The 25049-nt window shown below is 36.7% G+C and overlaps 1 long non-coding RNA gene across 2 annotated transcripts; it reads left to right on the top strand.

Moving 5' to 3' along the window:
- The first annotated feature begins 9110 nt into the window (after positions 1–9110).
- On the top strand, positions 9111–24474 carry LOC116511419. Of its 2 annotated transcripts, XR_004255744.1 has the most exons (4): positions 9111–9208; positions 20455–20567; positions 21157–21257; positions 21514–24474. It is a non-coding gene; the product is annotated as an uncharacterized LOC116511419 (long non-coding RNA). The 2 variants fall into 2 exon arrangements; XR_004255743.1 differs by having other exon boundaries at positions 21157–24474.
- Positions 24475–25049: the final 575 nt, after the last annotated feature.

Raw genomic sequence — 25049 nt, 5'->3', positions numbered from 1 at the left:
TGGGGGTGGAAGTTTGACATACTTGGAGGACCGATGGGGGGGGGAGGAGGGGGGATTCAAAGAAGAAACATGGTGGGGAAAGGAAGCCACCCCGAGGAAGGGGTGAGGCAACATGACAGCCGCTCCTGGCCGACTTTCCGTTGGGATGGGGCATAAAGAAAGGGAAGCCCAAGTCCCGCCACCCAGGTGGGAGGAGGGGACTCAGCGGCGATAGAGCTGAACTTCTGCATGCCGGCACTTTAAAGTGCATACTGCCTTGGCCCGCCATATAGCGAAACATGTCCTGGTTTGTGGCCAGGAGGCACGCTGGCACTTTAAAGTGCATGCTGTTGCCCCAGCCATACAGCAGGGCGTCGGCATGCACTTTAAAGTGCCAGCACACCTGTTCACCATAGAGTGGGCTTGTTCTCTGCTTCAGAGGTCCTGCCCGCTTGCCTCACCGGCAGTGAACCTCACCGCACGTCACTGTAGGAACCCATACAAGGACAGATTTTCCAAAGCACTGATCATTAGCCTCACATTTTTTTGAACAGCATCACAAACCAGAAAAAATTCAACTATATTGTCTCAATAGGAATAAAAATACTTAAAATATATACCCTGAGCTAACACTATTGGTGAGTAGATCAATAAGAAATAAAAGTCAAACCGTTTATCCAAAGTTAATGGATTTTGCTTCAGGTTATAACTACAATGAAGATTGACCATGTTGAAATTGTTCACCATGGTAATAGATATACTTCTACATTATGAAGTGAAAAACATCATGTTTCAGCTTCTTGGTGAATGTTTGTGTTTTGAAGAATGGGAACATCCATGTCCAAGAAACTGAAAGAATGTCAGCAGAGATTCACTCTAAAACAAATTGTCTAGAAATACTGAACAAATCTGCTGAAGAATGGAGTCATGTTAGCTTAAAAAAGAGACCAAAACCCAACTGCGTTCTATAGGTATTCCTGACTTACACCCTTTGTTTAAGGACCATTCAAAATACAACAGCTCTGAAAAAAGTGACTTATGACAATTTTTCACACTTATTGCAGCATCTCTCCATGGTCATGTGATCAAAATTTTAATGCTTGAAACTGGATATATTTATTATGATGGTTACAGTGTTCCAGGGTCATGTGATCACTTTTTGTGACCTTCTGGTAAACAAAGCAATGGGGAAGCCAGAGTTACTTAGTAACCGTGTTACTAACTTAGCTGCAGTGATTCACTTAACAAGTCTGGCAAGAAAGGTCATAAAATGGGGAAAATTCACTTAACTGCTTGCTTAGTAATGCAAATTTTGGGCCTCTCAGTTGTGGTCGTAAGTCGAGGACTACCTGTCTTGTATCACTATAAAGTGGTTATTTCTCTGGAAGATAGAAGCAAAATGAAAAGTGGGAGTAGTAAAATTCCTCCAATGCTGCATTGAACAAGGAAGGGTCCAGGACTACTCCAGGTGATATTTGTGTTAAAATTGGGGGTGGTGGTGGTGAAATCAACTTACCTTTGCTACCGATTTGTAAATGTGAGTGTGTGCACCCACCTCTATGCCTGCTCTGGACCTTCTGCACATGCACAGAGCATCAAAAATTGGGACGTGATAATGTCTGGGTAGGTGGGCGGAGCCTCCCACGGCGCCGCTACCAGTTTGTCTGAACTGGATAGAACTTTTAACCCCTGGTTAAAAGTCTCATTCTAAAGATTCATTAATAATCCAGATGAAACCCATGATGTGAACTGAATGTTATATGAATCTAAATCAGAGAGCACTTCTCACAAACCTCAGTAAACCCATCTGTGCTGATGATGATAAACATCCAAGCTACTAAAAATATCTAGTTCAGAAAGAATGGTTTTAAACAGATATATGGTTGCTATCCTAAAAGAATTTATTTTTGGCACTGATATTTTCTGAAGATGATTATCAAGGTATATACAAAAAAAAAAAAAAAAAAAAAAAAAACCCCAACCCCCAGACCATATAGATAAAGAGCATAAGTCCCTGATGTCAAACCTAATTTGCCAGGTCAAAGATTCCCAGAGTTCCAAAGGAGAATTCAATTTCCTCATGCTATCTGAGGCATTGAGATCATTACATTTTATTTTTGTCATACAGAATGATGAGTATGTAAGCCATTTATCCGGATCTGTTCATTAGAATAAAATCATCTATTCCTAACTAAACTTTAGCCTCCTGTGCAATGAGTACCATCAAAAACAACATTTATTTTGATTATATAGAGTACTATGCAATGGCTATTTAACATCTGTGTTAATGAATCTTCAATAGGGTTCTAAACACCATCAAGGACAACTGACTTTCATGGAAAGCCAATAACAGTATGAATAATTATGCCATTGACCCCACTTTCCACTTTAAATACAGTTCCAACTGCAACATGAACTGAATTTTTAAAACTAAAATGATAATTATTCAACATAATTAAGAGCTCTACAAGAACATAATTACTATATTTTTTTTCTTTTTCCCGCTATGAAACTCACAGGTATATACAGAAAATTTCCCAAGAAGAGACTATAACTCCTAAACCAAATGATAGTAGCTAGATGATCATCTAATTCAGGGGAGGTCAAACTGGCAGCCCGCAGGTCAGATGTATCACACGCTGGCCATGTTCACCCAAATGCACAAATTGGAAAAGCGTTATGAAATTTCATGTAACAGCAACATATGCAGCAAGTGTGACACCCATGATCTAATCTAAGAGCCATGGTGGCACAGTGGTTAGAATGCAGCACTGCAGGCTACCTCTGTTGCCTGCCAGCTGCCTGCAATTTGGCAGTTCAAATCTCACCAGGCTCATGGCTGACTCAACCTTCCATCCTTCCGAGGTGGGGTCAAATGAGTACCCAATTTGTTGGGGGCAATAGGCTGACTTTGGAAACCTCTTAGGGAGGGCTGTAAAAGCACTGTGAAGTGGTTTATAAGTCTAAGTGCTATTGCTATTGCTAAAACTGTTTTGAATGAGTGTTGTTGCTTCTTTAAATACTAGGATTAATGTTTTAATAAATAGATAATATCCACTCCTAAATATTCACATGAACTGTCTGGTAGAACTGAAGTAAATACAAAAGACTTCCTATCTTTTTATTTTCCAGTACTCATAGGTTAGAAAGAGTTTTTAACTCAACTGGAATAGTAACAAGTAGTTAAAACATGAATCTGTATGCATAAGATAATCTCAAGTATAGTATTAATCAAATATGAATGCAAATTTATAGTACAGAAAGGGCCAGAAGTTGTATTCGGACTTAAATTCAAATTTTCAAAAATCCAGTTTTCAGATCCCAGCAATGCAGGGGAATTTGAGGAGAAAATGCATCAGAAAAAAATGAAAGTATTTGCTTGAAGAACTTTAAACAAGATTTAAGTAATTTGATCCCAAAATTGCAACTAATGATGGAAAGCTGCTTGTGCTTTTTTAGTTGCCAATTTACTGAAGGAGTTTTATGGTGGGAGAATTATTCATTTTCAAGTCCTTATATCCATCTCCCCACAGTGTCTTGAGCTTTTGAAATGAAGCCCAGTATCAGCAAAATCTATTCAAATTGTTCCCCCCCCCCACCCCTCTATCATGTGAGCTTATTTAGGAATGAACAAAAATATGCCTGCTAGATTGAAAAGGAACTCAAGGGGAGAAGGAGAGAGGTTTAAAAAGTTGCCGACTTTGTCAGGCTGATTTTCAAATGATTTTGTCCTCTTTGACAGTACTTTTGAAAACCCCAAACTCCAGTGAAACTCCGAGACAGGCATTTTCTCAAAGTTCCCATTTATTAGAGTAGTTATACAGGCACATCTGGGAAAACCAAATCTGAGAGTTTCGGGTTTTCCATCATTAAGAAAAGTTCAAACCCATCCATGTATCCATCACTCCATCACATGATCCAGTCCAATCTGTGCCAACTCGAGAATCACTCCAATCACTCCTTCTCCCGATGCAGGAATACCCTGATCTTGACAGGAAGAAGAATGCTATTTTATCTACTACACCCCCTCTATTAAATCCCCTTCATACTTTCCCAGGCACAAGAATGTGGCAGCATGGAAGTATCCGGTGTTAATATGGCTTCCAAAACTGACACTCTATTTTGTGGAAGTCATTGGTTTTCTGATAACATTTCTCTTACCTTTACCTTCTTTGTATGCCTTTAATGAAGTCCTGAGATGTAAACCCAAATTAAGTTATTTTTTTGTCACCACATGTTGCCAAAGTGTCTACTCAAGGAGGTAGTAGAGACTGTTTTCCTCTATCTGTTGGCCAGGTGAATGGGCTGAATTTTCATTTATTGTTTTTCACATTTTTTAAAACTCCATCTCCCTTAAAGAGGGACTTGGGTGATGTATAATATAAAACTGTGCATAAGCTATGTCTTGTCTCTTTTTTGGAAGGCCAGGAGAGTGGGGAGGCCTTCCTCAACTCTGGGGGGAGAATATTCCACAGGGTGGTGACAACAGCGGAAAAGGCACTCTTCTTGGATCCTGCCAGAGCCTGCAGCATACTTTCCCATCTGACCAGGAGGAAGGGGCCAAAGTAATAGGACAAAGGACTGCTCCATGGGTAGCATGGCTCCATGCCATGAATTATTTTGGGTGATAGATCACATCCACCTGCAGAGAGTAGGTTGGTGACCCTTTCTTAAAGAATCCTTATAGGAATGACCAAGTCCCCTGTTTTGAAGTAGTAGTGGGCTATGTCTTTTGTGGTTGTCCTCTACAGACCTGTTAATGTTTTACTCTTTGCTGTGTATTGTTTTTTGTACTGTGCTGTGCTTTAGTTTGTGAACCTGCCCCAGGGTCAAAAATGGGTGGCTGAACCCCTAACCCTAACCCTAACCCTAGCACGAACCCTAACCCTAACCCTAACCCTAACCCTAACCCAACCCTAACCCTACCCTAACCCTAACCCTAACCTAACCCTAACCCTAACCCTAACCTTAACCCTAACCTACCTACCTACCTACCTACCTACCTACTACCTATCTATCATCTATCTATTCATTTGTCATCTGTTGTCTTGTCTGTCGTCTTGTCTGTCATCTATCATCTATCATCTATCGTCTATTGTCTATCATCTATCATCTATCATCTGTCGTCTATCGTCTGTCGTCTGTCCGTCTGTCGCCTATCGCCTATCGTCTGTCTGTCTATCTATCTATCTATCATCTATCTATCTATCTATCTATCTATCTATCAATCTTCATCTATCATCTACCTATCATCTACATATCTATCATATATCTTTCATCTAGTCATCTATCTTTCAAATATCTACCTATCATCTACCTATCATCTATCATCTATCATTTATCTTCCTCCATCCATCCATCCAATCCATCCATCCATCATCATCTATCATCTATCATCTAATCATCTATCACTTATCATCTACATCTATCATCTATCATCTATCATCTATCATCTATCATCTTCATCTATCATCTATCATCTATCATCTATCATCTATCATCTATCATCTATCATCTATCACCTATCACCTATCACCTATCACCTATCACCTATCATCTATCAATCTATCACCATTCTTATAAAATGTGCTTGTCTTAATTCTGCACTTTCTACATTTCTTATGCACAATTTATTTTAAGTTATTTATCCTCAGCCCACTGCCAGTTATTTCAGAAGCTGCTGACAGCTTTAATTTTGGTGGGTCTAGATTTTACTGAAACATGACAGATTGCTTCACCAAAGTCAAATTCATGGCATACAACCTAATCACTGCAGAATTAATCTGATAGACTGATGTTCTTTCTTTAGTCTGAAAGATGTTTTTAGGTATTACAGTCAGGCACAGATAGCAGCTACTTGTAAATGTTTAAATATTTAGCCGCATGCTTAGTCATTAGAGCAGTCTTAGGCCTGGGTGAGAGTACCATGTAGGAAGGAATGCCATGATTAGAACCTCTTCCTTCTTATTTATCTTATTTGTCTCTCAAATTAGAGAGATGCATGAGGCCTATCTGTGCCGGATCCCTCCTGAGATCACTAGAGAATATAAGCACTGTAATATAAAGTTCTAAAGCCCCCTTAAGGGAGGCTTTCAAGCTGAGACCCATACAAATCAATGATGCAAAAAATACAAAAAATAGCTGTAGAAGGCTGATATTATTGAGAAGGTTCATACCTCCCAATATCATAACTGCTAAATAACATATTAAATATTAAGAGATATGAAAGACTTTCAAGCATTAAAACCTGAAATATAAAGGAAATTATTGTATTCCTTAAAGTATATTGTACTGCATTCTTGTTCTGAATTGATTCTTAAATTTAAGGGAAGTGCCAAACTTTGAACTAAAGTCATTATGTTACACTGATATAGCACTTTTGCCCTATACAAATGTTAAAATCCTATAAAACCAATATGCTTTGATATTGTGAGCTATCTCAGGAATCACGCTGTGCTAAATTTTGCACAGTGACTACAATCGCAGCATTATGATTTAGATTGACATATCTGGTTTGGACATTGATTACAAGTTATACTGTGAGTAAAAGACAGAAATCTCTCTTACATATTTTTGACGAGGGTTTCAAAGCAGGCATTTTGAAGAGGTTCTCTCTCTTTTACTCCGCCATTAAACACTAATGGTGTTTAATGGAGGTGTGAAGGTGCATCCCCCCACCTATATGCCTTGCAAGCTAAGCTGAACTTCTGTTGCTTCCCTTTAATTTGGAGTTAGTTTTTTTCACAGTTCTTTTTGCTCTGAGCAATATTTTCTCATTTGTAACTGTCTGTCCTGATTTTATTTCCATATTTCCCCTAAATCTCAGAGGGAATTATAATGTCAATAAAAATTAAACTTCAGCCAACATACTGTAAATCTCTATATTTTCTTAAACCCCCCCTACATGGTTCCTATGTTTTTTTTAAGCAGTACATTATGCTATATTTCTAATTTGAAAATAGAGTAAATTATAAAAAATTTAAAGAGTGGATTAAAAAAATACAGTGATACCTCAGAACTTGGTGTTACTTTATTCTGAGAGGTGCGATGGGTATTAAAAAGGATGAGATCTAAACAAACCCCATTACTTACCATGTAACTCTTTGTTTCAGCCAGAAGAAATTTATGTCTTTCCCTTTTCTTATGATAGTGAAGTTTTCAGCATGGCCGACTTCCTGTCCTTCCTCTGTGGCTATCTCCTCCTTTTGCAGCTACTTTCCCAGCATGGCTGACTTCCTGTATCTTCCCTACAGCCTTCCCCCTCTTCCTACAGCTGTGTGTCAAGTATTAAACAAGTCTGAGTACTGCAACAACATTTTCATGTCAAAATGCATTGGGAACCAAATTTGATGAGTTTTAAAGCAGTCATGTACCAAGCTACCACTGTAGAAAATATCAATACTGATGCACTGCTGTTCAGTTTGGGTTTAGCAATAGCAATAACACTTAGACTTATTACTGCTTCATAGTCCTTTATATCCCTCCCTAAATGGTTTGCACAGCCAGCATATTGCCCCTAACAATCTGGACCCACATTTTACTGATCTTACAAGGATGGAAAGCTGAGTCAACCTTGAGCTGGTCAGAATCAAACTCCTGGCAGTCAACAGAATTAGCCTGTAATACTAGTTTCTAACCCTTGCGCCACCACAGTGGCTTTAGCTTGGTTTGGTTTGTAAACAATATTCTAACCTACTATTTCCTCTTTCCTTATGCACTTCCTAAATACGTCAGACAGTTCTATGGGTAAACCATGGATGCTTCAATGCAATAATTTTTAGTATGATGCTAAAGATGCAAAATTTTCAAATCGTTGGAAACAGTCACCTAATTTGACTAAAAAAAACTAGTACTTTAAGGAAATGACTATCAGGCAATCAAGTTCAGCTATATATGCTTTAATTATTATGCAAGAAGTTTCAATAGAAGAGAATATTTGTAGCTCAGGCTTAAACTGTGGGATGCTTAATACTCTCTGAGGTTAGTTGTTTTCTTGCAGACAATTCATTACCCAGTTAGGTAATATCATCAGTGCTTCAGAAATCAAACCTCACTCTCTTCTAGCACTGCTGATGTTGTGTAGTCTACGGCTGAGCAACAATGTTGCAGTGATTAGAGTGCAGTACTGCATGCTATTTCTGCTGTCTGCGGACTGCCTACAGTTTAGCAGTTCGAGTCTCACTGGCTCAAGGTTGACTCAGCCTTCCATACTTCCGAGGTTGGTAAAAGTTTCTATCCTGATGCATTAACATTTACACCAAACTGGCTCTCTCCGAATACAATACCAACATTGTGTTTAAGACTTTTTGTTTGTTCATGTTTAATTTACCCACCTATATCCTATAGGAAAGCAGGATTTGTCCTATAACAAATAAATGCCTTGAAGAAACAGCAGGTATAAGATGGAGCGAGAGAAACATTTTCTTCTCAATATTAAGTATTTTAAACAGCTAACTGAAGTACAGATATTCTTCAGAATTTGACATGTCCAATCAATGATACATTCAGTTCTTTTTATATTAGCATAAAAGCAAGCAAAAGCACATATTTGTGAAAATAACTCTATATATGCTTTATTTTAAGGTGGTTCAGTGGCTAAGAGCTTGTCGATCAGAAGGTTGGCAGTTCGGTGGTTTGAATCTCTAGTGCCAAGTAATGAAGTGAGCTCCTGTTACTTGTCCCAGCTTCTTCAACTTAGCAGTTCGAAAGCATGTAAAAATGCAGTAGAAAATAGGGACCACTTTGGTGGGAAAGTAACAGCATTCCGTGTGCCTTCGGCATTTAGTCATGCCAGCCACATGACCATGGAGATGTCTTTGGACAGTGCTGGCACTTCAGCTTTGAAACGGAAATAAGCATCACCCCCTAGAGTCAGGAATGACTATCACATATGTGTGAGGGGACCTTTACCTTTATGCTTTATTTTAAAGAAAATGTACAAGGTATAAAAACCAGGAAGACGAAACTCCACAGAAATTTATACATATTTTTAAATGAACGTTTAAACAGACTTGTCCTCATGTTTATTTGAGCTCTGTATAATCATTCTCATCTGTTATGGACTTTGATAAGGCAGAGAGTTCAATAACATCAAAGCTTCTCTTTTCATGTACATGATTATGGGTAGAATTTGTATTCAGACTTGTCCTTCAGTGCTGCAGGGTGAGGGACTGAGTTCATGAATTCAAGCATGCAGAGAACTGAGAAAGTGTCCTGAGTTCCTCAACAGGTATGTGAGAAATCAGCACAGCCAGGTTTAGCCATCTCTAGTTCAAGAATATTGTTGTGAGAGGTAAATTGGAGGCTGGTATACACTTCAATCAGGATTATGCAATGATAACTCAGATCTTATCAAGCTGTGGAAACTGAGATATGTGTTTTGCAATGGAGAATGTGATTTTTTACTTGCAATGAAACAGAATCCTATATTTGGCAAGAATTCTTCAGACTGGCATTGCAAAATCCATGGACCAAAAGCAAAGATATGTTTTTCAATGCACAAAGGTTTTAATAATAACAAGAAGGAAAGAGAAAGATGTCATACTTATTACTACATTCCTACCAACCAGAAAGTAAATTCGGTAATTTATATGCATTTTTATTTAGGTTTAGATTTGACCTAAAACCTCAAACCATTTTATCTAGGTTTCAGTTTGACCTTTTAGAAATGATAAATAATTCCATTCAAGTGGCATTTAATGATCTTGTATACTTTTAAGGTTACTTTAGCTATATTTCATATTTATGGGGTTTCTATCAGATTTCTGTGAATATGCTATCAGGATCACAGGCAATAACTGTCTAAAGTCATAAATTTTACAAAAATGTGCTGCTTAAGTATGTGTACCGATGATCTCTTCATAGGATCAAAGAAAAGATTCATACTTCCTGTTTGGCCCATTGCCGATGCAGATCACCCACTGCTTCTTGAGTGCAGAAATTGTTGAAATTATCCTGCTCCCATCCCAACCCATTTCAGATGTGCATGCTTCCCAATTTTGATTTAAAACTGTTGTGATTCAAGCTAAGCAATCTTAAAACCTCTAGGGCAGATGGCCTTCAGTGCTTCATTCCATTCTAGTAGCAGACCCAGCTCTGATTAGCTATAGTACCTCCACACACCCCTCACCTCCAGTGGCTGTTCATTTCCCTGAGCAGCTATTTCATCCTGACCTGGCTTGCTGATATGTTATCTGATGGTCATAAATTTTAAAATCCTGAAGTTGATCTAGTAAAGGCCCATTAAGTCAGTGAACTATCCTCAACTCAATAAGTTCATCATGCAGTTCACCCCTTACAGCTCCCAGTAGGCTGTTTCTTTCTTTCTTGCTCAGGATGGGTGAAGCATGATCCTGTTGTTTTCTCACAGTTGTGCAAAACTTCCCTTCTCTTTCCTAATTTTTTAACATCTTTAATTTGAAAGGTAATAACATCTCTACTTACTGTTTTTTCTGAATGAGTTATTAGTTTTTCCTTGCCACTAAGAATGTTAGAACAAAACAACAATCTGTTCTCCTATTGTTTTGATTACTAGAGCAACAATGATGCCAGAAAGAAAAAAGAAACAAAAGGTCTACTGAAGGCATTCATGTGTGTGAATAGCTGGGATACCAAATAAAGGCACAAAGATTAATAGAGAAAGAATGGCCTCTAAAGGAAAACACAATCATTGGAATATTCTTCACAGAACTCAGGTTACCCTACCCTGGAAATTTAAAAAATAAGGAAAGAACCAGTGGTATCAGTTCTTAAATGTTTAAGTATGTGCCCTACCAGAGACTTTAATGAGGACATGGAAAGCTAGACATCCCTGAAGGAACAAAGACAACATATTCAGGGATGGCATTATGGTGAAGATCAGTGGGCAGGGATAAACCCTGGATTAAAAATGTGAAAGGATAGACTATGAAGGTTGGACACTACAGGTCAATAAAAGGAAGTAAAAAATACAATTAAAGGAGGAAAAACACCTTAGTAATATAGAATAGAGCAAAATATGACATTTGATAATTAAAAGGGATATATAACCAACCAGGAGTGTGATTTGAATAATTTCCCTCTATTAGATTTACAAGGGAGACCTGCCAAAGTTTTGAAAGATCTGGTTCGAAGGGACAGAAAATAAAAAGTCAAAGAATTCAACTTATAGGACATTATTTGAAAGGATTAAAGATCAAGATTGGTAAAACTAAAGGGAAGGAATATAAAGTTGGTCTATCTCACCAAGGTTAAAATGTTGCTGATATTTCTGATAAACAATGGACTTTTGCTGACCAAGACTGAATGATGAGCTTTTAAGGATTTACCTATAGATAAGAGATGTGATAAGGAAAGAAGAATGATTATATTTTAAGAGAAATTGATACATTGTTAAATTGTTTATACTTATTGAGACTAAGGGGAAAGTTACTTCTTTACATTTCTTTTTTCTTTTTGTTTTCTTTCTTTTATATTATGCTGTTTTCTTTCTTTTTCAATTTCTATTCCTTTATTTTTGTAGTTTATCACTTTTATTTGTACAATTTTAATATTTAATACAATTATTTGGGAAAAAAAAAGCAATAAAGAAACTTGCCATGTCTCCTCCATTGCTGCTGGCATACTACTAGCCTGCAGAATAGCTAATTGGTATGCTAGGTATTGAAGCTCACCTCTTCTGGCAATCAACTTGCAAAATTCCAGAAAAGTTAATAATCAGTTGTCATAAGGCTGTGCAAATTGGTTCCAGCTACCCACTGGGAAGAACCGATGTGGTCTTCTAATGGCCATAATCCAGACCAAATACTAGCATTGTCCTATTGTCAACCCACTGCCATCGAGACTGAAATTTCTTTGTTTCTAAGATTGGCTTTAAAAAACAGCCAAAGGCAGCAAAGGAGGAAAAAAGTCTAAACTGCAGCATGGACTTGTCCCCCACTCAAAAAAGGATAAATGATGGGCAGAAAATAATTATAAAAAGTCCTCTTAAAAGAAAAGGAGCTGCATATTATTTATGAAATGAAAATAAGTATAGGAGGCAAGGAGAGAAAGAAAGAGAAAGAGATATGTCTATGTTATCATAATCATTTGGCTCTTTATTATTAAGCTATATATTCATTTATAGAGAACATATCTATTTGTAAATAAAAAGTAAATTCTGTAAAATTCCATAAAACTCCAGGTTTCTGTCTCCAAAGGGAACCAAACTTAAATAAATAATGCACCCCAGAAATTTCACACTACACAAATAGGTGTGAAGTTGACAATGTATGCTGTTTTCCTTCTCTTTTAAAGAAAAGAACGATTGATATACTTTTTTGAAGGAACAGATTGGTTACATACATTTAGTAAAATCAGGTTTGAAGATAAATTCCACTAAGTTTGTTTGGACAACTGGGACTCTTTTGACATTCCAGAATGTTGAGGAAAGTTCAATCAGTTTTGTTAAAAAAAATTTTACTCTATTTTTCCTTTGAGACAATATTGAAAACATGATTTAAATATTTGATTGGTATATTGTTATGATGTCCCAAAATGGGCTCTGATCTCTCCAATTATTTCCAAATACAAAGGCCACACTGATAAATTTTATGTTTATTATCTTTTAAGGGACACTACCTCAACATTCACATATTTGGTGGCAAAATATTTTCACCAAAATTGTACAACTGTACAAAGCTTGTAATTAGATATATTTTTATTGTCCTATTTTTTCCCTTTCCTAATAATGAAATGTTGCATCAAACTATTTCTCTGTTTTCTTGTACAGGCTGGCCAAACATGCAATAAATATATTTGATTTGCTTTTGATTTAATTTGATTTGTTATATAGATTGATGATATTAAATAATGTATCTGTTCAAAAGTTGTTTTCCTGTGAATAACATTATTTCCCTCTCCCCCAATATCTGTATATATTTCATTTCTCAAACAGAGAGTGAGAATGAGAGAGAAGGCATTGACTTGGGAAATTTCAAATGACATTTACATAAATCCAGTACAAAGGATTATGCATTTCAAGTAAATTATGTTGATGCCTATGAAGAAGGCATATAGGTTAGTTAGTTATTTCCCCAGAACCTAAAAATGCTAAGCAGCACTTTGAAGAAATCATATCTAATTAGAATCAGGGGATTTGTCTTAAGATCAGCCACATTAACTCCATATTAATCCATTGATTTGCCATATAACTTGGAAGAAGTCTTACAAACATACAGAACTTTCTTCTACTTCTGATCCCTCATTTTCCTGGATTTTTAGGAAACCTGGCACTCATACTGTTATTTAAAATCTCTGGGACAGGAATCTAATTGCATGGACTGTAATGCTTCCATTGAGAAGCAGAACTGGTAGATGATAAAACAGAAACCTAAGAAAGCAAGATTGGAAGAGAATTGATCAAGGAAATAAGGGGAAATTTAAAGAGCACTATTAGAGGGAAAACTGGAGGAGGAAAAGAGAAAGAAGAACATTTTGGAAGGCAAAGGGAAACTTAAAATGTTGTGCCTAAACCACAACTGACAAAGTTAAATATTTTTATAATTAAGTGGTGGAAGTAATTGCCATTTTTTTCCAGGAAGGTAATTATTGTAGCCTTTAGTTTAGAGATATCTGATGGAAGAGTAAAAAAAAAATCAAAATGGCAGGTGCAATTGTGTGATTGAATCCTTTTAATGTGTGTTATCCTATGGATCTAAAAAAATGTGGCAGGGTTTGATCACTCAGGTGTCTCCACCATCTTGTTTTCTTTTAAACCACCCTTTTGGATACCCCTGATGGAGACCAATAAAAAGAAACATATTTTTTTAATAAATGCTTTTATTAATTTTCTGATTGATAACAATTAGTTTCGAGAATTGCAGAGAGGCTACGACTTACCCTAGCTTTATCCTTCATCATCCTGGCTTTGCCTCCCCTCTCCTGCCAGCATTTACTTCCTAGCATGGCATTTTGTAATAAGATATTGCCAGCTCTACTTCAGGATAACTTAAGACACAAGAACAAAATGCATTTTTTCATGAGTAGGCATCTATGTATTATAGGTACTGCTCCTCTTATTCCTTTTCCATGCAATCTACAAATCTGCCCTAGGTAATACCACAAGTTTCCAAAGTAGATTTTGAGCATCCAATAAAAACCCTATATAAGTAAAATAAAAAAATGGCACATTGCTATGGTTTTATCCATACCTCATTCAATGTGTAGTCCTCAATGGAACTGCATCTACATGGAGTGAAGTATCCAATGGAGTACCCCAAGTACGGTACTCTTCAACATCTTCATCTATGATTTGGATGAGGGGATAAACAGGGAACTCATCAAATTTGCAGATGACACCAAGCTAGCAGGAATAGCCAATACTCTGGAAGGTAGGCTTAAGATACAGAAGGATCTTGACAAACTTGAACACTGGGCACTATCTAACAAAATGAAATTCAATGGTAAGGTCCTACATTTAGGCAAGAAAAACAAAATGTACAGGTACAGTATATGTGCTACCTTGCTCAATAGTAGTAACTGTGGGAGGGATCTTGGAATCCTAGTGGACAATCATTTACATATGAGCCAGCAGTGTGCAGCAGCTGCCAAAAAAGACAACACATTTCTAGGCTACATAAACAGAGGGATAGAATCAAGATCACATGAAGAGTTAATACCATTTTATAATGCCTTGGTAAGGCCACACTTGGAACACTGCATTCAGTTTTGGTTCCACAATGTAAAAATGATGTGGAGACTCTAGAAGGAGTGCAGAGAAGAGCAACAAAGATGATTAGGGACTGGAGGCTAAAACATATGAAGAATGGTTGCAGGAACTGGGTATGTCTAGTTTAATGAAAAGAAGGACTAGGGGAGACATGATAGCAGTGTTCCGATATCTCAGTGGTTCCCACAAAGAAGAGGGAGTCAAACTATTCTCCAAAGCAACTTAGGTTAGAACAAGAAGCAAAGGGTGGAAACTAATCAAGGAGAGAATCAACTTAGAACTGAGGAGAAATTTCCTGACAGTTAGAACAATCAGTGGAACAATTTGCCTCCAGAAGTTGTGAATATTCCAACACTGGAAGTTTTTAAGAAGATGTTGAATAACCATTTGTCTGAAATGGAATAGGGCTTCCTGGTCTAGGCAGGGGGTTGGAAGAGAAGACCTCCAAGGTCCCTTCCAACTCTGTTATTCTATTCTTTTATATCTGAACCATATATTTCAAATGATGTCTTTTTAACTGTTGGGAAGGGGGGAGGCGCACCATAGAAATCTCTGTGAAATTAGTCATTATCTTCATAGCTTTTCATAATTTTTGGAATTGAAACCTCAGCTCATCTGAAGACTGTCAAGGTGAGAAAGGAAATTGATCTTTAGAACCACCAAGTCAACCTAACATGAAATGATTCTTCAAGAGGAAGTCAAGAGTTTCAGGCTTAGACTGAAGTACGTTAGTTCCCTGCTTATCCTCTTGAGAGCTTAACACTTCTTATAAAAAACAAGTTGAGTTATGTTAAAAGGTCTACAACTTCTTTTGAATACCTATTAGCTCCTAAAGAGAATTAGCACAACTATGCAGCAGATGGCTTGAAAACAGCAACAACAGCAACAGTAGAGCACCTTGGCTGACATGGCCTACATATAAGCTGGTTTGGGAGGAGAATTATAGAAGCAGAAATAGAGGAGACTTTTATATATTCTTTGGAAAAAATAGCAATGGGCTGCCAAGCTTGAATCATCTTAACTGAAGATAGTGGGGATTTTTGCTAGGGAGCGACCCGGAAGGTTTAGCCTCTTTATTGTTTGACTAAAAGGACAATTAATCAAAGGCAAGCCTCTGTGATAGTAGTATAAATGGGCTTTTCTTGCTTAATAGACCCCTATGCACAGACGGCTAGTTTGAGGGCAGCAACTGAACAAGACTGATAGTCCAGAAAGAGGAAGGTCAACCAAGGTAGGCGAAGGATTCATGCAGCGGATCAAAACCAACAGAAAATAAACAAGAACAAAAATATTGGTTTCATGGATGAAGAAAGGTTTAACAAAGAAGCAAAAGCATTTAAGATTGCAGAAGAATCTATTGACCCTAAAATGAGATTCGCCGAGGACCGATGCTATTGTAGGAAATTTCATGAGAGGCATGATTGTAAAGTTCAGAATTAAACTTATTAGTGAGATTCAGAGATTACAAGTCAAGGCGTTGAAAGAAATGAAGTTGGGTATTAGAAGATTATGCATATAGCAGTAATATAGTCTTAGCATTTGACCTTTGATTTTAGCTGGTGCTAGCTTTCCATTTTCTCATTAGTGCATTTGGTTTGCCACATAATTCATGGCCCAGCACTTTCCTGTGACATAGATACTCGACTTTTTAGTTGCTTAGCATTCAATCATGTCAGGATTCCATTTGCCCTTTTAAGCTTTTCATTTCTTGGTAGGAATCAGGAGGGTAAGCTTCTGCCCATTTATTTATTATTTATTTGTGATCCAAGACCAGTCACAGAATTTAAAAATACAGCATAGCATTAATGCACACAGATGTAACCACATATGGATTTATAAAAGGAAGAAACTTTATAAAATTAGCATGTTACCAAATGACTTTTCTAAGCTAGGGCTGTAAATTAAAAATAAAAAATGTTACTGCCTTTGTAGTGCCTGGATAGTGATCATTTCATAAGAATATCTCAAACTCTTCCTTTTCCCACCACTAGTCTCAGCCACAGTCTTCCAGTTCTTCCAGTTATGGGTTTCAAAAATGTTTAGAACCTCTTCTGTAGGTGTGGCCTGCTTTGTGGGAGCGGCTTGCTGGCCATGTGACTGAGTGGGAGTGGCTTGGCAGTCATGTGACTGGGTGGGCGTGGCCAACTTGTAAAATGTGGTGAAACTCACTTAACAATGCTCTTGCTTAGCAACCAAAATGTTGGCTCAGAAACTCTGGCATTTGAAGCAGGCAAGTCTTAAAGCTGTTAAGTTACAAGACCCTTGCACCCCTAACCCTTTAGAAAAAAAAAACCAGGGATGTTCAAACTTGACAGCTTTAAGACTTTAAGGTTTAGATAGGACTCTTAGGGGCGGGCGGGTGATTGGTGAGCCAGCCAATCAGTGAGGGGCGCATGGGGCAAGAATGGTGCAGATGGGCAGGGGGAGGGAGCTGGAAGCGGTTCTAAACAGCACAGTAGATTTGTGGAACCTCTTCCATAGAAGAGGTTAGAACTGGCAGGAACCCACCCCTGAGTTCTTCCCTACGCTTACAGAATTCTGCAGAGAAAAAACATGCTAACAATTCTTTTTATTGAAATAGTTGAGATTTAAATATTGCAGGAGACTTTTTAAAATAAAGTAAAAATAATAATAGTTCTAAAATACCCTTTCCATGTTTCTAAATTTCTGTAGATAGACTAGCAGTGACCATTGGAATGAATTAATGATCATTGTCCATGAAAATTCTCAGTCATCCAGGTCATGGTTGTCCCAAAGGTGCTTTTCAAAAGGCAACTGGACTTTAGTTATTTTTTTCTCAAATAAAAACCAGCTGCCTTTTGAAAAAGGTACCATTTGGACAATTAATGGTAGTGTTCTTCAGCTGCTTCAGAAAAGTATGTTTTAGTTAATGTGTTAAGTCAATGCTTATTTATTCACTTTTTAGGAGGGGAGAGAGAGAGAGAGAGGAGAGAGAGAGAGAGAGAGGGAGGGAGGGAGGGAGAGAGAGATGGCAGTCTAGGAAGGTAGACTGTAGTGGTTTCTTCTTATACCACTTAAAACAATTCTTAATGTCAATAATCCCTGTAAAGTGTATTCAGTAAACCCAAAAGTAAACCAAAAAAGAACTATTATATTTGAAGTTGTTCACTGAAAAATAATTCTGCAAAAAAAAAACCAAAAAACAGCTTTTTGCCTATTTACCTTTATAGAGCTAAAAGCTAGTCTCATATAATTATTGAATTCTATAATGCCTATTACATGAAGATTCAATAATGGGGGGGGGGTGATTATTTTTTTAGTACATGATTCACAGTACTGCTTCCTAACCTTAGATAATAGTTGATAATAGAAAGTTGAAAAAAATACCAAATGTGATAATACTCTTGAATGGTCTGAAATAGCAGTACAGTTTCTCAAGTAATTTGGGAACTGATAAGCTAATGGAAACTATATTAAAGGGTCTTATTTATATGGAGATGAAACAGTACATTATACATCACACATAATCCTGGAAGACAAGTTGTATCAGGATTTAATTTAATTCTGCAACACATGTCCAGATTGCAAAACCATCAGATCTTCTTCAACAGGCCAGAAATTCATATGCAAAAAATTCTACACATCATCCATCAGAAATATGTTCCCCATTATTCCATGGAGTTAATTCTCAAAGAAGCTTATTTTTTGAGAATGTGACTAAAAAAACTTTAGAAGACCTTAACATTTGCTGGACTTCTGGAGAAGATATGGTGAACTGAAGATCGTGAATCAAGGCACTAGAGAGTACACCAGTTCAAGGAACCTGGAAACCATGGAAAGCAGTTTTCTGTGGTTTGAATACTGGGTGATGACAGGAACAGCCATTTTGCCTGTAACCACAGCAGAATCATTTAAAGAATAGTAAGTTTTCAAACCTCACTTTCTAATCACGTTTGGGAATTGCCTATTGATCATCTTAAAGTTATTAGAGACCTTCAGACCAACAAGTTTTAAGTCTTCATTTGATGAGTTTATCTTTGTGAAAAACCAGAAAAAATAGATTAAGAAAATAAGGAATTTGAAGTAAACATCAAAGAACTATATAAGATTTTAATCTAAAATTGTAAATGGATTACGAATCCAGATAAATTGCAATTTGACTTTAAGATTTTGGAATTAACAATAACAATAATGGCTTCTCATTGGAAATAGAATTATTTTGGCTATCCTGGTTACTGAAAGTAATAACAAATTATAAGTGATGATATTAAACTGGATACAAGAGGAAAGATTTTAAGGAGAAGAAAAAATATATAAGCCTGTTCTTTATTGTCAGTTAATTTTGGGACTTACAGAATAATAAAAACATGATAACGTTGGAAATATTGAAGGAAATCATATGAAGAATGGAGCCAGAAATTAATATAAATGCTGTCAGTAGTGATATCTGCTTTTATGGATACAATATATCTCAAAATGTTAATGGAAGAAGGACAGATATGAAACAAGATAGAGAAAGAACCAAAAGTGAAACTACAAATGACAGGCCAAGAATAATTTGGAAAAGGGAGGTTTAGTGGATACACAGAATAAACTGGGATAAAGAAGAATTGAAGGGAAATCAAATCTTATGACAATATTTGATTGAATTAAAGATTAAGTAAAAAGAAGGAATGTAAAGTTGATTTAATTGATCAAAGCTAAAATACTAACCCTTTAAGGACTCTTAGTTCTGACACAAGGATTGAAAAGTTGAGGTTTTATAGTTTTGCTTATCAATAAGGGGTAGAATATGGGGTGAAGAAGTATCTGTATAATAAAGAATGGAGAGTTATTAAATTGGTTTATACTTTATAGTTGCAACTTTTTTATATATTTCTTTTCTTTTTCTTTGTTATATTCTCTTTTTTCTTCTATTTCCTTTTCCTGCAATTTTCATTCTTTCTTTTAATCTTTTTTTATTAATTTTTTACTATTGTAAATAAAATTCTTAATAAAATTATACTAAACAGGAAGACAACATATTGACTTCACACTATACAGCACCATAATGTGAATCAATGTTACCATATAACAGAAAGGAGAAATATATGAACACCTATATAATTATTGCAAGTAAAATGCAATATCAATGAAGAATAATTAATTAACATACTTTGTGGGATCAAACGGGCTTTATCTTCATCATCTTATCCCTTGTTCCTCACTTCAAGTTTCAGGGCCTTGAGTAATGGGTCTCCCCAGTCATAAGACATCCATGAAACCAAATTAATGACAGATTCTGTTTGAAACTTTCAATGGAAAAAAAGTGCTATTTTCTGCTATTTCACCAGGCTGAGCTTGTGGGAGTGCTCAAACATGTAATCAATGTTGAGTCATTTCACACCCACAAGAGATCAAAGTCCTGTCCACCTTGAATTCCATTGATTTTTATCTACTGCCAACTGAACCATTAGTAGTTCAGATTCTCATAGAGAGCTTAAGCTCACAATAAATCCCATTTACCCATTTGAACTGCCTGGGCCTTCTGATTTCTCTGGCACTTGACTTATTTCCATTTAATGACTATTTACGGGCTCTACCACTTCCTTGCTATAGAGTTAGTCAAGCTATCATCCTCCAGATGTCTGATTCTCAAGCTACTGTAGCAACCTTTGATGGGAGGTTACCATCATGGGTTTTCATTTTCCTAGATTCAGTAATTGGCATGTCCATATTCTTAATTTTTATGTAGACATAATTTGCATAATTTGCAAATGGTACATTTTCAGATTGATTTCTCTTTTCATTTTTTGTCTTTAAATCTTCGTTGGCTTATGGATTAAAAGGACAACACTTCAAGGTGTAAAGTATCTCTCAGGCATTTCATCTAGCAAATAGCTGATGTGCTAATAGGATGTGCCTTCTGTAAAAGCTGAAAACTACACTCAAGGAAAAGCAGGTATTTTAAACTAAATACATTTGTAAAATCTTAAATTTCTTGAGAAACAAGAAATGTTAGATGATGTTTTTTAAGGTTCTTTCTCTAGATAATGAGACTTCCAGGGTCATCTAAAATAGTTGTATTCTTCTGTGAATAGAGAAGAGAAAGAGTCTTGGATTCTGCATTTATTCCAATGTGTTATTTTCTCCAAGGCTAAAGAAATTAAAATGCGTCACAATATGAAGACAAAATTCTGCCTCTATTCATCGTTGCAAATAAGGGCTTTTGTAGTCTGCTGGGATATATTTTGAGTATTAATCTGCAGCATGTCTTTTTTTAAGGATGCGCTTGGCAAAACAATTGCACCAATGGAATATAGGCTGCATTGTGACAGCATCACTTTCACCATCACTTATACTATATGTTTTTTCAACATTAACATCGTGATCTTAGATTTACTCATTATGACATCTCAAGCAGTTACAATTGCTAGTACAATGTGCGACTTCGTGCTTTTTTTTGGGGGGGGGGATATCTTCATTAGGGTTGATGCACTTCAGATCATAATATTTCCCTGTGATGAAAGGATACACTTCTCCCATTTCAGAAAGAGAGCAGTATACATGAACAAAGCCTCCCAGGCATGCAGTGAATGCAGATTCAAAAGAAGATACTAATACACATAGAAATAAGGGATGAGCCATCCAGGTACATCAGGCATTATTTCCATGACAAAAATAAAAAAGTGAGCTTTCATCTCCTCTGTTGATTTTTACAAATTATCCAGTGCTGTGCATAATGAACATTTTAGCCACATTTTTGACAGAGTTTCAATTTGTGCTATTCTGCATCCAGGAACAGGCTCTTGAGGTTTCAAAAGGATAAATGCTAGCAAAGAATATGGGGTTTTTAAAGGAGAAAAAAGAATGGATGTTTATCGTTGTTTTCTCTTTTTCTGCTTCAGAGCAATAAGGAGAGGGTGATGATCCTGGCTCTGGTCAGTATCCTCTGCTGGAAAGAAGCCAAAGTTGATAATTTTCTTCAGCCTTTAATTATCGTAGAAAATTAATTATATTTCAATAGCACTTATGTAATACGAGAGGCTGGCAAATTATGGAAAAAAATCTCTATGTCTGTCTGAAGGTTCCAAGATGAAAGTCTTCAGATGTTTCTAGAATGTTCCTGTTATGAATTATGAAGGGCACTTTGGGATCTGGCATTTTTAAAAAAACACTTTCTGCTCATTCTATGGAACACATGAGAATTCAGTGAAACTAAACAATTAAATGGAATCATTTAGGTAATAGTATTGATCTCAAAAAGCAGGGATGGGACACCACCCATCCAATACATGGATGGGACACCACCAGGAAATATCATAATGGTGGTATAGACTAGGAAGAGGGGAAAACATCCATGGGCAAGTTATTTCTGTATTGAGTCAAAAACTCAATGTGCTCCTGAAATCCCTTGCAGTGGAGTTGAACTTATGGAGAAAAATAACTTTATAAAGAAACTGTGGAAATAATTGCTTGGTTTCCAGCACATGCCAGAAGGCTAACAAGGTTTCATATTCATAATTACACCTATTCCCACCCAGCTAATTGGCATCTTTACACCCAGTTTTTGGACTTTCTGAGTTTAACATTTTTCAACTTGGGAAATAACCAGTGCCAGAAGCAGGAAAATAAAAGGAAGAAACACATGTTGGCATGGAGACCTGGCTTGAAAATTGAAATGAGAATTTGACCACCTCATGGAGCCTAAAATGCTGTCCCAGAGCTCTCATTAGTTCAATCAAGTATGAAAAAAAATTGCTGGATAACATTGCATAAATATGCTGGAATCGCTTCTAGACACAATAGGAAAATATTCTAATATTTTCTGAGGAGCAAAAGTATTAGTGACTTAAAACAACAGTACTAAGAAGAAAGTCTGTGCTCCCCTGGCCTGCATAAAAATATAATTGCAGCAAAATTGTTCAATAGCCACAGATGTTCTCCATACTGCTTCTTATTATCCTGAATCCTTATCCTGATGTTCTGCAAGAATCCCAGAGGACATAAAAGCAACACCCAAGATTCAAAGTTCTTTCATTTTTATTCACCCATTTTTTATTAATAAAAATTGAGTTATTTTTCTCACATGCTTTTCATTGGAAATCAGTGTCTGTAACTATTAAAATACAACACAAAATCCTTATAAAATGTACTTTTTGAATGTAGAGAATTAAAAGAAAAACTCAGGTAGTTTAGGATAACAAAGAATTAACTTCTTTGTTGATTCTAGTCCAGTTTATCTTTTTCACTCAGTTCTTTATTGTGGCTTAACATCATTTGAAGGGGGCACAAAAACAGCACCAGCATGGTAGCCTGGGGCAACACAATCAAAGCTCTATCTCTTGTCTGCCATGGTAAACATGTACAGAAGAGGCAGGACTTCAAACATATCACCGCCACCGCCATTTTGCTTTTTTTTTTTTTTTTTTTTGCTTTCTACTCCTTACTCTCAAAGGTCAGCAGCATTGCCTAGGGAAGAAAGGAGGGGTTGAGGTCAGATTGATGTATATTTCTACTCTATGTACATTGTGATCTGGTATTCATGCCCCCAAAGGGGGGGACGGGACAAAGCTTGTGATTTGATATATCCCAGGCAGTGTCTCTCTGGCTACAAAGTGATGGTGGTGGTGATATGGCTGGTGATAATGATGATGATGATGGTTAAAATTTATATGATCACCCAACTCACTCTCAATGATTCTGATCATCAAACAAGGATCAAATCTCAATACAAAAAACAATAGTTAAGACAGGCAACTTGATAAACCGAAGCATATCAAATCCATGGTTGGCTTCATAGTAACTTAGGGTAACTACCAAGAACCCTTCCACCAACAAAGACAGGAAAAGCCACTAGTATATAAACAGAGAGCAAACCCTGCTCCCTTCCAATACTGATGATGTTACCTGGTAGAGTCATGAAATGTCTGCAAGAACCAACCAACGTCAGAAAGCATCAAGGATTCCACAAGGATAACTTATGGTAATCATAGTTCACTGTGTATCTTTCTCCCAGACCTATATTCTGCAGTTGAGCTGCCTGATATAAAGGAAGATATGGTTTGAACAATAAATTGCAAAGCAGAGCCAATGTCAATCATATCCGCTCTGGGGTGGGTGAAATCAAAAACTTGTGAACAATAAACTATGCAGAGATGACAGAGGTAGCTGCAACAGCTGCAAAGAACATTGGAAGATTAAGTTAATCAGCAGTTATTCTATTAGTGGGTTAGTCCCCAACCATATTTAATGCTGGGCTAAGTCCACAGTAGCTGTGATTTCTCAATCTCATTATGATAGGCAGATTTCCTGGGAATAGGCATGCTATATACACGGGCTGTTTACCTCAACCATCTGACAGCTTCTTTGCCTCTGCATTGTTCTAGCATTCCTCTATGGAAATGTTCAGTGGAATAATTTTAATGATAATTGAAGATGCTCTTTCATGTGGCGATCTTGTCTAATTAACACCTTTCAGAATTGGTGAAATCTACATTACTTTCTATTCTGAATCTAACACTTATTCCAGATGGACTGATAATTGGAACATTCTCCAATGAGTTTTAAAAAAAACCATGGTCCATTTTTTTGCATCTTGAAAAACATTATACTTCCATAGAACATTCATTCTGTGACCACTTATTCTGCATTCAAGGAACTACACTTTGCATTGGAAATTGGTGCGAATCCCCAGTTGTTTGGGCTGCTAGTATGGCACATAACATGAAATAAATGATTTTAAAAAAAAACTGTTTAAAACACATTTTATTTACACTGTTTAAACAAATGCATTGATATAAATGACTGTATAGCTATATACTGTATATACTATATACCATATGTGTTGTATTTGTGCTGATAAATAAATAAAGGGAGACTAGTATAGATCTATTTCAAGCTATTTAGCTCTCATCAGCTAGCCATACCCTTACTGGGATTCGAACCTCAGTTCTAACCTCAGATAAATAAATAAATCCCTTTATTTATTTATCAGCACAAATATATATATTTACACATACATGTGCACACATATCTATGTCTGTGTCTATGTCTATGTCTGTGTCTGTGTCTGTGTCTGTCTGTCTGTCTGTCTACTTATCTATCTATCTTCATGCTTCATTCTTAAACAAATGCATTGATGTCACAGACTGTTTCATATTTTTGATGATCCATCAATATTGACCCCTAGTCATATATGGCACAGCCAGTTCAAAGAGATTACATTCAGGCTTATAGAATTGCCTTTCTACATTTGATTGTGTGTTTGCTTTCTATCCTATCTTTTCTTCAGATGCTCAAGCAAGTGTACAAACCCTCCTTGTACTTTTCCCCACCACAATGACCCTGCAAGCTCAGATAGGCTGAGAGATACTTACTGGCTCAGAAGCATCCAGAGAGCTTCTGAGACTGAGGTTGGACATCTCTCCTGTCCAATGCCTTC

Source organism: Thamnophis elegans, chromosome 1 (genome assembly GCF_009769535.1).
Source record: "Thamnophis elegans isolate rThaEle1 chromosome 1, rThaEle1.pri, whole genome shotgun sequence".
Taxonomy (NCBI): Eukaryota; Metazoa; Chordata; class Lepidosauria; order Squamata; family Colubridae; genus Thamnophis; species Thamnophis elegans.
Note: the sequence above shows the minus strand (reverse complement) of the source record. Positions and strands in the feature narration are given on the sequence as shown.